Source organism: Macaca nemestrina, chromosome 3, assembly GCF_043159975.1.
Source record: "Macaca nemestrina isolate mMacNem1 chromosome 3, mMacNem.hap1, whole genome shotgun sequence".
Taxonomy (NCBI): Eukaryota; Metazoa; Chordata; class Mammalia; order Primates; family Cercopithecidae; genus Macaca; species Macaca nemestrina.
The window spans coordinates 118,923,146-118,936,022 of record NC_092127.1 but is presented as its reverse complement, the minus strand read 5'-3'; the positions used below and the strand labels follow the sequence as shown (position 1 = coordinate 118,936,022).

The 12,877-nt window shown below is 41.5% G+C and overlaps 1 protein-coding gene across 2 annotated transcripts in view; it reads right to left on the bottom strand.

Moving 5' to 3' along the window:
- Window positions 1-12,877, bottom strand: part of LOC105463542 (centrosomal protein 135) — a 118,502-nt gene that overhangs the window by 95,383 nt on the left and 10,242 nt on the right. The gene's annotated exons all lie outside the window — the stretch shown is intronic.

Below are 12,877 nucleotides of genomic sequence, written 5' to 3'. Positions count from 1 at the left end.
CTGCACAGCAAAAGAAACTACCACCAGACTGATCAGGCAACCTACAGAATGGGAGAAAATTTTTGCAATCTACTCATCTGACAAAGGGCTAATATCCAGAACCTACAAAGAACTCAAACAAATTTACAAGAAAAAAAAAAAATTAAAAAGTGGGCAAAGGATATGAACAGACATTTCTCAAAAGAAGACATTTACACAGCCAACAGACATGTGAAAAAATGCTCATCATCACTCACCATCAGAGAAATGCAAATCAAAACCACAATGAGATACCATCTCACACCAGTTAGAATGGCAATCATTAAAAAGTCAGGAAACAACAGGTGCTGGAGAGGATGTGGAGAAATAGGAACACTTTTACACTATTGGTGGGACTGTAAACTAGTTCAACCATTGTGGAAAACAGTGTGGCAATTCCTCAAGGATCTAGAACTAGAAATACCATTTGACCCAGCCATCCCATTACTGGGGATATACCCAAAGGATTATAAATCATGCTACTATAAAGACATGCACATATATGTTTATTGCGGCACTATTCACAGTAGCAAAGACTTGGAATCAACCCAAATGTCCATCAGTGATAGACTGGATTAAGAAAATGTGGCAAATATACACCATGGAATACTATGCAGCCATAAGAAAGGATGAGTTCAGGTCCTTTGTAGGGACATGGATGCAGCTGGAAACCATCATTCTCAGCAAACTATCACAAGAACAGAAAACCAAACACCGCATGTTCTCACTCATAGGTGGGAATTGAACAATGAGATCAGTTGGACACAGAAAGGGGAACATCACACACCAGGGCGTATTGTGGGGAGGGGGAGGGGGGAAGGATAACATTAGGAGATATACCTAATGTAAATGACGAGTTAATGGGTGCAGCACACCAACATGGCACATGTATATGTATGTAACAAACCTGCACATTGTGCACATGTACCCTAGAACTTAAAGTATAATAAATAAATAAATACAAAAAGAAAAAAAGGCCGGGCATGGTGGCTCAAGCCTGTAATCCCAGCACTTTGGGAGGCCGAGACGGGCGGATCACGAGGTCGGGAGATCGAGACCATCCTGGCTAACACGGTGAAACCCCATCTCTACTAAAAAAATACAAAAAAACTAGCTGGGCGAGGTGGCGGGCGCCTGTAGTCCCAGCTACTCGGGAGGCTGAGGCAGGAGAATGGCGTGAACCCGGGAGGCGGAGCTTGCAGTGAGCTGAGATCCGGCCACTGCACTCCAGCCTGGGCAACAGAGCGAGACTCCGTCTCAAAAAAAAAAAAAAAAAAAAAAAAAAAAAGAAAAGAGGTAGTCATAAATAGATTAATATCATAGCAAAATGGCTGTGCAACCACCATCCAGTCAAGATTACTCTTTAGCTTCCCTTTGCCCCAAACACATACCAATTAGAAAATGTAAAAATGAAACCCAAAAAAGAAAAAAAGGTGAGTAGGACAAAAGTCATTAGTGAGCTTTGCTCCAAGTGACATGGAAGACCAGAGTCAGGGTCACTGCTGAACTTAAAGGCCTGAGGTCAGGGTCCCTGAATGTTTTAGGCAGTTCTCACATTGCTATAAAGAAATACCTGAGACTGGGTAATTTATAAAGAAAAGAGGTTTAATTGACTTATTAGCAAACCAAATTCAACGATACATTTATTTATTTATTTATTTTTTATTTTATTTATTTATTTTTTTGAGATGGAGTCTCGCTCTGTGGCCCGGGCTGGAGTGCAGTGGCCGGATCTCAGCTCACTGCAAGCTCCGCCTCCCGGGTTCACGCCATTCTCCTGCCTCACCCTCCCGAGCAGATGGGACTACAGGCGCCCACCACCTCGCCCGGCTAGTTTTTTGTATTTTTTAGTAGAGATGGGGTTTCACGGTGTTAGCCAGGATGGTCTCGATCTCCTGACCTCACGATCCGCCCGTCTCGGCCTCCCAAAGTGCTGGGATTACAGGCTTGAGCCACCGCGCCCGGCCTCAACGATACATTTAAAAGATGATTATGACAAAATGGCATTTACCCCAGGGATGCAAGGATGGTTCAACATATGCAAATCAATGTGATACATCACATTAACAGAATGAAGCACAAAAACCATATGATTATTTCACTTGATGATGAAAAATCATTTGATAAAATTCAATATCCCTTCATGATAAAATTCAATATCCCTCAAAGGGCCAGGCACAGTGGCTCACACCTGTAATCCCAGCACTTTGGGAGGCTGAGGTGGGCAGATTGCTTGAGCCCAAGAGTTGGAGACCAGCCTGGACAACAAGGTGAAATCCCATCTCTACAAAAAAATACAAAAATTAGCTAGGCATGGTGGTACACACCTGTAGTCCCAGCTACTTAGGAAACTGAGGTTGGAGGATTGCCTCAGCCTGGGAGGTCGAGGCTTCAGTGAGGAGATCATGCCACCGCATTCCAGCCTGGGCAATGAAGTAAGACCCTTTCTCAAAAAAGAATCTCAAAAAACTGGGTATAGAAGGAACTACCTCTATGTAATAAAAGCCACAGCTTGCATCATACTAAAAGAGAGAAAACCGAAAGCCTTTCCTGTAAGATCTAGAACATGACAGGGATGCCAACTTTCACCACTGTTGTTCAACATAGTGCTGGAAGTCTTAGCTAGAGAATTTCAGAGAAGAGAACAAAATAAAGAGCATTCAAATTGGAAATGAAGAGGTCAAATTATACTTGTTTGCAGATAATATGATCTTATATTTGGAAAAACCTAAAGACTCCACCAAAACATTATTAGAACTGATAAATTCAGTAAAGTTGTGCAATAAAAATCAACTTATGAAAATCAGTAGCATTTCCATATGCCAACAGTGAACAATCTAAAAAAGAATTTTAAAAGTTATCCCACTTACAATAGCTACAGATAAAATTAGATACCTAGGAATTACCTTAACCAAAGAAGTGAAAGATCTCTACAATTAAAACTTAGAACATATTATGCAAGAAATTGAAGAGGACACACAAAAATGGAAATATATTCCATGTTCATGAATTAGAAGAATAAATATTGTTAAAATGTCCATAATACTTAAAGTAATCTACAGATTCAATACAATCCCTGTCAAAATATCAATAACATTCTGCACAGAAATTTTAAAAAATCCTAAAATTTATATGGAACCACAAAAGACCCAGAGTAGCCAAAGCTATCCTGAGCAAAAAGAACAAAACTGGAGGAATCACATTACTTGATTTCAGATAATACTACAGAGGTATAGTAACCAAAATGGCATGGTCCTGGCATAAAAATAGACCAATGGAACAGAATAGAGAATGCAGAAATAAATCCATACATCCAGAGTGAACTCATTTTTGACAAAGGTGCCCATAACATGCATTGGGGAAACGACAGTCTCTTCAGTAAATGGTGCCGGGAAAACTGGATATCCATATGCAGAATGAAACTAGACCACTATCTCTCCTCATATACAAAAATCAAATCAAAATGGATTAAAGACATATCTAACTCCTCAAACTATGAAACTAAGAAAACATTGGGGAAACTCTCCAGGACATTGAACTAGGCAAAGATTTCATGAGTAATACTCCAAAAACACAGGCAACCAAAGCAAAAATGTAAAATAGGTTCACATCAAGTTAAAAAACTTCTGCACAGCAAAAGAAACAATCGACAAAGAGGCAACCTGCAGAATGGGAGAAAATATTTGCAAACTACCATCTGTCAAGGGATTAATAACAGAAACTATAAGGAGCTCAAACAACTCTAAAGGAAAAAATATAATAATCCAATTTTAAAAATGAGCAAAAGATCTGAATAGACACTTCTCCAAAGATGACATATGAATGGCAGACAGGTATATGAAAAGGTGCTCAACATCATTGATCATCAGAGAAATGCAAATCAAAGCTACAATGAGATATCATCTCACTCCAATTAAAATGGTTTATATCCAAAAATGGGACAATACTAAATGCTGGATAGGATATGGAGAAAAGGGACCCTTGTACACAATTGTCAGGAATGTAAATCAGTACAACCACTATGGAGAAAGGTTTGGAGATGCCTCCAAAAACTAAAAATAGAGTGACCAAATGATCTAGCAACCCCACCGCCAGGTATATTCCTAAAAGAAAGGAAATCAGTATATCAAAGAGATATCTGCACTCCTATGCTTATTGCAGCACTATTCATAGTGGCCAAGATTTGAAAGTAACCTAAATGTTCATCAGCAGATGAATGGATAAAGAAAATGTGGTACATATACACAATGGAATACTATTCAGCCATAAAAAAGAATGAGAGTCTGTCATTTGCAACAACATGGATGGAACTGGAGGCCACTGTGTTAAGATAAGCCAGACAGAGAAAGACAAACTTTGTATTGTCCGGAGCTGCGCGCCCCGGCCATAGCAAATAATAATTAATGATTAAACGCCCGAGCTCTATTCCTTTCCACCTTCTACCTCCTCCCTAGATTTGTTGTTTCTCTTTTGTATCAATACCTCATAATAGATGGTGCTCTTCCTGCTTCTTCTTCACTTGTTTTTCCCCCCGCAGCCTGGAAAATTGTTACTTTGTAGCACAGGCACCATCCCGTGCCCGGGAAAATTACCAACTGACAGCGCAGGTGCAACATGACGTTTGACCAGAGAAACCAATACCTACTTGGTCACGCCCTCTGCGATGAGATCATCTCCGCCTCTGGCCCAACCCCTTCCCCTCCAAGTGTATATAAGGCACTGCATTACCGCCATTAAACGAGACTTGATCAGAGCACTGTCTTGTCTCCATTTCTCGTGTCTCTTGTCCCCCAAATTCCCACTCCCTCCTCCAGGGCCTGCTTCGACGATCCCGCAGGCCGGGATATGTGGCGCCCGAACAGGGACCTGGAAACAAGGGACTCCGTGAGGAAGAGGACGCCAAAGGACGGTCGACCGCTAATAAAGACAAAAGGAGTCAAACTCTTCCGATCACCGCGGGAACCTGCCGCGTCAGGATCGAAGGTAAGTGACGCGTCCGAAATGGGACAAGAATTAAGCCAACATCAAATATATGTAGGACAATTAAAAGAGGCTTTAAAGATACGAGGAGTAAAGGTTAAAGGTAATGATTTGTTTAAATTTTTTGATTTTGTAAAAGACACTTGCCCTTGGTTCCCACAGGAAGGAACTATTGATATTAAAAGATGGCGTAGAGTAGGGGATTGTCTTCAGGACTATTATAATACTTTTGGGCCGGAAAAAATTCCTGTAACCGCCTTCTCTTATTGGAACCTCATTAGAGATTTAATAGATAAGAAGGAGGCCGATCCGCAAGTCATGGCTGCGGTCGCTCAGACAGAGCATATTTTAAAGGTTAGCTCCCGCTCTAACCTCACAAAGCCTCCGCAAGATACGGAGGAGGATCTCATTTCCCTCGAAAGTGATCATGAGGAAATTAAGTCTCCTTCTGTAACAGAGAAAGAAATACCACACGAAAACAAACAAAAAAAATACCCAATTTTACAGATGCTTCAAAAAGAGGAGGAAATTAATAAGCCTAATCAATCGGACATAAATTGGGATGATTTAGAGGAAGAGGCAGCTAAATATCACAACCCTGATTTGCCTCCCTTTACTTCATACCCACCCCATATAATAAGACGCATAATGAGGCTTCTGCGCCTATTGTTATGGCAGCAATAGATCCCAAAGAAGAATTAAAACAAAAGATAGCTCAATTAGAAGAACAGATTAAACTTGAAGAGTTACATCAATCATTGATAATTAGGCTCCAAAAGCTAAAAACAGGAAATGAAAAAATACCTAACGCAGACGCTATGGAGGGTTCCTTGCGCCCACTTCAGCGGCCTGGACAACATGTCCCAAGAGGGGGGTTAGTTGCTAGCTGACATAGAGAAGACTCCTCCCCCAAAGACGTTTTTCCGGTCACTGAAACCATAGATGAACAGGGGCAGGCTTGGAGGCATCATACTGGATTTGATTTTACTATTATAAAAGAGTTAAAGACTGCTGCCTCTCAGTATGGGGCTACTGCTCCATATACTCTTGCTATAGTGGAATCTGTAGCTGAGAATTGGCTCACTCCTACAGACTGGAATACCTTAGTCAGGGCAGTTCTTTCTGGGGGAGACCACTTAATTTGGAAGTCAGAGTTCTTTGAAAATTGTAGAGATACAGCTAAAAGAAATCAACAGGCAGGAAACGGTTGGGATTTTGATATGTTAACTGGTTCAGGTAATTATGCAGACACTCAGGCCCAAATGCAATATGACCCTGGACTGTTCTCACAAATCCAGGCTGCTGCTACAAAAGCCTGGAGAAAACTTCCCGTTAAAGGAGATTCAGGGGCTTCGCTCACAGCGGTTAAACAAGGACCCGATGAGCCATTTTCAGACTTTGTGCATAGGCTTATGACCACGGCAGGTAGAATCTTTGGAAATGCAGAAACGGGTGTAGATTATGTTAAACAGTTAGCTTATGAAAATGCTAACCCCGCTTGCCAAGCGGCAATCAGACCTTATCGAAAGAAAACAGATTTAACAGGATACATTCGCCTTTGTTCAGATATTGGGCCCTCATATCAACAAGGCCTAGCAATGGCCGCTGCTTTTAGCGGTCAAACAGTAAGAGACTTCCTTATTAACAAAGGTAAAGATAAAGGGGGGTGTTTTAGATGCGGTAAAAGGGGACACTTTGCAAAAGATTGCTGTGAAAACCAAAATAAGAGTCCAGAAGCAAAAATCCCAGGCCTTTGCCCAAGGTGTAAAAGAGGAAGGCACTGGGCAAATGAATGTAAATCTAAAACTGACAGTCAAGGAAATCCTTTACCCCACAGGCAGGGAAACGGGATGAGGGGCCAGCCTCAGGCCCCGAAACAAGCATATGGGGCAGTCAGCTTTGTTCCAGCCAGCAGCAACAATCCATTTCAAAACTTAGTAGAGCAACCCCGGGAAGTGCGGGATTGGACCTCAGTTCCACCTCCCACACAGTACTAACACCTGAAATGGGACCACAGACCTTAAATACCGGAATATATGGACCCTTACCACCTAACACTTTTGGGCTACTTTTAGGAAGAAGTAGTGTCACCATGAGAGGCTTACAAGTCCTCCCTGGAGTTATCGATAATGATTATGAAGGAGAAATTAAAATTATGGCCAGAGCTATTGATAGTATTAGTACTGTCCCTCAGGGAGTTAGAATAGCTCAGTTAATCCTGTTACCTTTGGTTAAAACAGATAATAATATCCAATACTCTAATAGAAATACAAAAGGTTTCGGATCATCAGATATATATTGGGTGCAACCAATTACAAATCAAAAACCCTCTCTAACCTTATGGTTAGATGGGAAGGCATTCACTGGACTAATAGACACAGGGGCTGATGTAACTATCATTAAACAGGAAGATTGGCCCTCTCATTGGCCTATTACAGAAACTTTAACTCACTTGAGAGGAATTGGACAAAGCAGTAATCCTAAACAAAGTTCTAAATACCTAACATGGACAGATAAAGAAAACAATTCAGGCCTCATTAAGCCATTTGTCATTCCTCACCTACCTGTTAACCTTTGGGGGCGAGATCTGCTCTCTCAAATGAAAATTATAATGTGTAGTCCAAACGATATAGTTACTGCACAAATGTTAACTCAAGGATACACCCCTGGTAAAGGTCTTGGAAAAGGAGAAAACGGTATCCCACAGCCTATACTGGTTTCAGGACAACTTGATAAAAAGGGGTTTGGAAATTTTTAGCTCAGGCCACTGACATACCTGCACCCCAAAGGTGCGCTGACCCCATTACTTGGAAGTCAGATGAGCCCGTTTGGGTTGATCAGTGGCCTTTACTCAATGATAAACTAAGTGCTGCCCAACAGTTAGTGCAGGAACAACTAGCAGCAGGACATATTGAGGAAAGTAATTCCCCTTGGAATACACCTATTTTTGTTATTAAAAAGAAGTCTGGTAAATGGAGACTCTTACAAGATTTAAGAGCAGTAAATATCACTATGATCCTTATGGGTGCCTTACAACCAGGATTGCCTTCACCGGTTGCGATTCCTCAAAAATATTTTAAAATCATTATTGACCTTAAAGATTGCTTTTTTACAATTCCCCTTCACCCTGCTGACCAAAAAAGATTTGCCTTTAGTCTTCCATCCACAAATTTTAAACAACCAATGAAGCGTTATCAATGGAAAGTTTTACCTCAGGGTATGGCCAATAGTCCTACCTTGTGTCAAAAATATGTAGCTGCCGCTATAGAGCCAGTCAGAAAAACATGGGCACAGATGTATATTATACATTATATGGATGATATTTTAATAGCAGGAGAAATTGGCGAACAAGTCTTACAGTGTTTTGCCCAACTCAAACAGGAGTTAACAGCAGCAGGACTACAAATAGCCCCAGAAAAGGTACAACTACAAGATCCATACACCTATCTTGGTTTCCAGATTAATGGACCCAAAATCATTAATCAAAAGGCCGTTATACGTCGTGATCATTTAAAAACTTTAAATGATTTCCAAAAATTACTGGGAGACATAAATTGGCTTCGACCGTACTTAAAGCTCACCACAGGAGAGTTAAAACCTCTTTTCGATATATTAAAAGGAGACTCTAATCCAAAATCCCCCAGGTCCATTACTAAAGAAGCATTAATAACACTCCAACAGGTAGAACATGCCATTGCAACACAATTTGTTACCGGCATTGATTATTCTCAGCCATTAATATTCCTTATTTTTAACACAACAATAACCCCTACTGGCCTATTTTGGCAGAATAATCCCATTATGTGGGTACACCTGCCCTCCTCCCCTAAAGAGGTTTTGTTGCCTTATTATGATGCCATAGCTGATCTAATTATCTTGGGAAGAGAAAACAGTAGAAAATACTTTGGAATAGAACCCTCTACCATTATACAGCCCTACACTCAATCACACATCCATTGGCTGTTACAAAATACGGAAGCCTGGCCAATTGCTTGCGCTTCTTACACTGGCGCAATTGACAACCATTACCCACCTAACAAACTCATTCAATTTTGCAAACTTCATGCGTTTGTGTTTCCCCATATTACCAGTAAAGAACCTCTCAATGACGCATTACTAATTTTCACTGATGGATCTTCCACAGGACTTGCCGCTTACACTTACAATGATATAATCGTTAAATTCCAGACTACTTATACATCAGCTCAGCTGGTCGAATTGCAAGCTATAATTGCAGCACTATCAGCTTTTCCTTGTCAGCCACTTAACATTTATACAGACAGCGCCTACCTGGCTCATTCAATACCCCTCTTAGAGACCGTGTCTCAAATTAAACATATTTCAGACACAGCTAACCTATTTTTACAATGTCAACAACTTATCAGAAAAAGGACTACTCCCTTTTTTCTTGGGCATATTAGAGCACATTCAGGATTACCGGGACCTCTAACACAAGGTAACGCAACAGCTGACGCGGCGACAAAAATCATAGCCACAGTCGCTATAGACAATTTGCAACAAGCGCAAAAAGCACATGCCTTACATCATTTAAATGCCCAAACCTTAAGACTTATGTTTAAACTTACCAGAGAACAAGCTCGACAAATAGTTAAACAATGCGCCAACTGCATAACATATTTACCTGTTCCCCATCTAGGAGTTAACCCCCGAGGACTCATCCCCAACGAAATTTGGCAAATGGACGTTACTCACCACTTAGAATTCGGTCAACTAAAATATATCCATGTATGCATAGACACCTATAGTGGATTCATCAGTGCAACTCTCCAAACAGGAGAGGCCACCAAACATGTCATAGCTCATTTATTACACTGCTTTTCTATTTTAGGAATACCCAAACAAATCAAAACAGATAATGGCCCCGGTTATATATCCAAAACCTTCTTACAATTTTGTAATACCCTACAAATTAAACATACCACAGGCATTCCCTATAATCCCCAAGGACAAGGTATAGTAGAAAGAGCTCATCTGTCATTAAAAACTATTATCACAAAATTAAAAGGGGGGAGCTGGTACCCCGTGAAGGGTACCCTCAGAAACATACTCAATCATGCCCTGTTTATCCTTAATTTTTTAAATTTGGACAGTCATGGAAAATCAGCTGCCGACCGTTTCTGGCATCCTGAATCTCAAAAACAGTTTGCAATGGTAAAATGGAAAGATCCACTTGATGGTTCATGGCATGGCCCCGATCCAGTTTTAATTTGGGGAAGAGGCTCAGTATGCATCTTCTCACAAAAAAATGATGCAGCCAGATGGCTGCCTGAAAGATTGGTAAGACAAATAAATCATAACCATTGTCAGTCCAGGGAAGATAAATCTCCCTGAGAAGTTCTTTCCTTCTTGTTTTTCAGAAAATGAAGCCTAACATGAGATTCCTTTGGGGAATAATCGCTCTATATAGCATAGTGGCAGTCTATGCAGGTTTTGGTGACCCTCGTAAGGCAAGAGAATTATTACGAAAACAATACGGCCAGCCTTGTGATTGCAGAGGGGGACAAGTATCTGAACCTCCGTCAGACAGAATCACCCAGGTGACCTGCACGGGCAAGACAGCTTACCTAATGCCAAACCAGTTATGGAAATGTAAGTCTACCCCAAGAGATACCTCACCTAGCGGGCCGCTCCTAGAATGCCCTTGTAGCTCTTTCCAATCTTCTGTACATAGTTCCTGTTATACCTCCTATCAACAATGCAAATCAGGCAATAGAACATACTATACGGCCACATTACTAAAAACACAAACTGGAGGTACCAATAGCGTACAAGTATTAGGATCCACTAATAAACTTGTACAATCGCCTTGTAACGGCCAAAAAGGAAAGCCTGTTTGTTGGAGCACTACCGCCCCCATTCACATTTCTGATGGAGGAGGCCCATTAGATACTGCAAGAATTAAAACCGTCCAGAAAAAATTAGAAGAAATTCATAAAGCTCTATATCCGGAACTTCAATATCACCCCTTAGCCTTGCCTGAGCTTAGAGATAATTTTAGGCTCGATGCTCAAACCTTCGATATCCTCAACGCTACTTACAATTTACTTCAAATGTCCAATACAAGTCTGGCCCATGATTGTTGGCTTTGCCTTAAGATGGGCCCCCCTATTCCTCTAGCTATACCTAACCTTTTATTGTCCTATGCCAATTACTCAAATGAATCCTTAGTAAATAATTCCTGTCCTATTATCCCCCCCCCTCTTAGTTCAACCGATGACGTTTTCTAATTCCACTTGCCTCTTTTCACCATCATATAATAACACTAAAGAAATTGATTTAGGCTATGTTGTGTTTGGCAACTGTACTTCCATAATCAATGCCACCAACCCTTTGTGTGCTATAAATGGCTCGGTTTTCGTTTGTGGAAACAACATGGCATATACGTATCTACCTACAAATTGGACAGGGCTTTGTGTTCTGGCCACTCTTCTCCCCGACATTGATATCATCCCTGGAGATGAACCTATCCCCATTCCCGCTATTGAACATTTTATTTATAGACCGAAACGAGCCATACAATTTATTCCCTTGCTGGCTGGACTAGGAATCACCACTGCTTTTACTACAGGAGCCACAGACCTAGGAGTCTCACTAACCCAATATACTAAATTATCCAATCAATTAATTTCAGATGTACAGACCTTATCCAGTACTATACAAGATTTACAAGATCAACTAGATTCATTAGCAGAAGTAGTTCTCCAGAATAGAAGAGGTCTAGATTTGTTAACGGCAGAACAGGGAGGGATCTGTTTGGCTTTACAGGAAAAGTGCTGTTTTTACGCCAACAAATCCGGAATCGTCAGAGATAAAATAAAAACGTTACAAGAAGAACTAGAAAAGCGCAGAAAAGGCCTGGCCGCCAATCCCTTGTGGACTGGACTCGATGGACTTCTCCCCTATCTCCTGCCATTTCTTGGTCCTTTACTTACTCTTCTACTCTTCCTCACTCTCAGGCCTATAATCCTTAATAAGCTTATGACATTTGTCAGACAACAAATCGAGGCCTTCCAGGCCAAACCTATACAGGTTCATTATCATCGCCTTGAGATGACTGAAAATGGTGAGTCTTATTTACCTTAATAAGACCACCTCCCCTGTGTGCTGAACTGGACAGTCAATGACGGGTAAGAGGACACTATCCCCATCGGAGCCTAAGACAGGAGGGCCGCCCTTGCTGCTGCCTTATCCCATGACGGGCCTAGAAGATGGGGATGAGTTGACCCAACCTAAGACAGGCGCAGTTCCCGAGGGGTCATTTCTTATCATAAAATAATAAAAAGGGGGACCTGTCCGGAGCTGCGCGCCCCGGCCATAGCAAATAATAATTAATGATTAAACGCCCGAGCTCTATTCCTTTCCACCTTCTACCTCCTCCCTAGATTTGTTGTTTCTCTTTTGTATCAATACCTCATAATAGATGGCGCTCTTCCTGCTTCTTCTTCACTTGTTTTTCCCCCGCGGCCTGGAAAATTGTTACTTTGTAGCACAGGCACCATCCCGTGCCCGGGAAAATTACCAACTGACAGCGCAGGTGCAACATGACGTTTGACCAGAGAAACCAATACCTACTTGGTCACGCCCTCTGCGATGAGATCATCTCCGCCTCTGGCCCAACCCCTTCCCCTCCAAGTGTATATAAGGCACTGCATTACCGCCATTAAATGAGACTTGATCAGAGCACTGTCTTGTCTCCATTTCTCGTGTCTCTTGTTCCCCAAATTCCCACCCCCTCTTCCAGGGCCTGCTCTGACTATCCCGCGGGCCGGGATATTGTATGTTCTCACTTATTTGTGGGAGCTAAAACTTAAAACCACTGAACTCAGAAGCTGTTACCAGAAGCTGAAACAAATAGTGT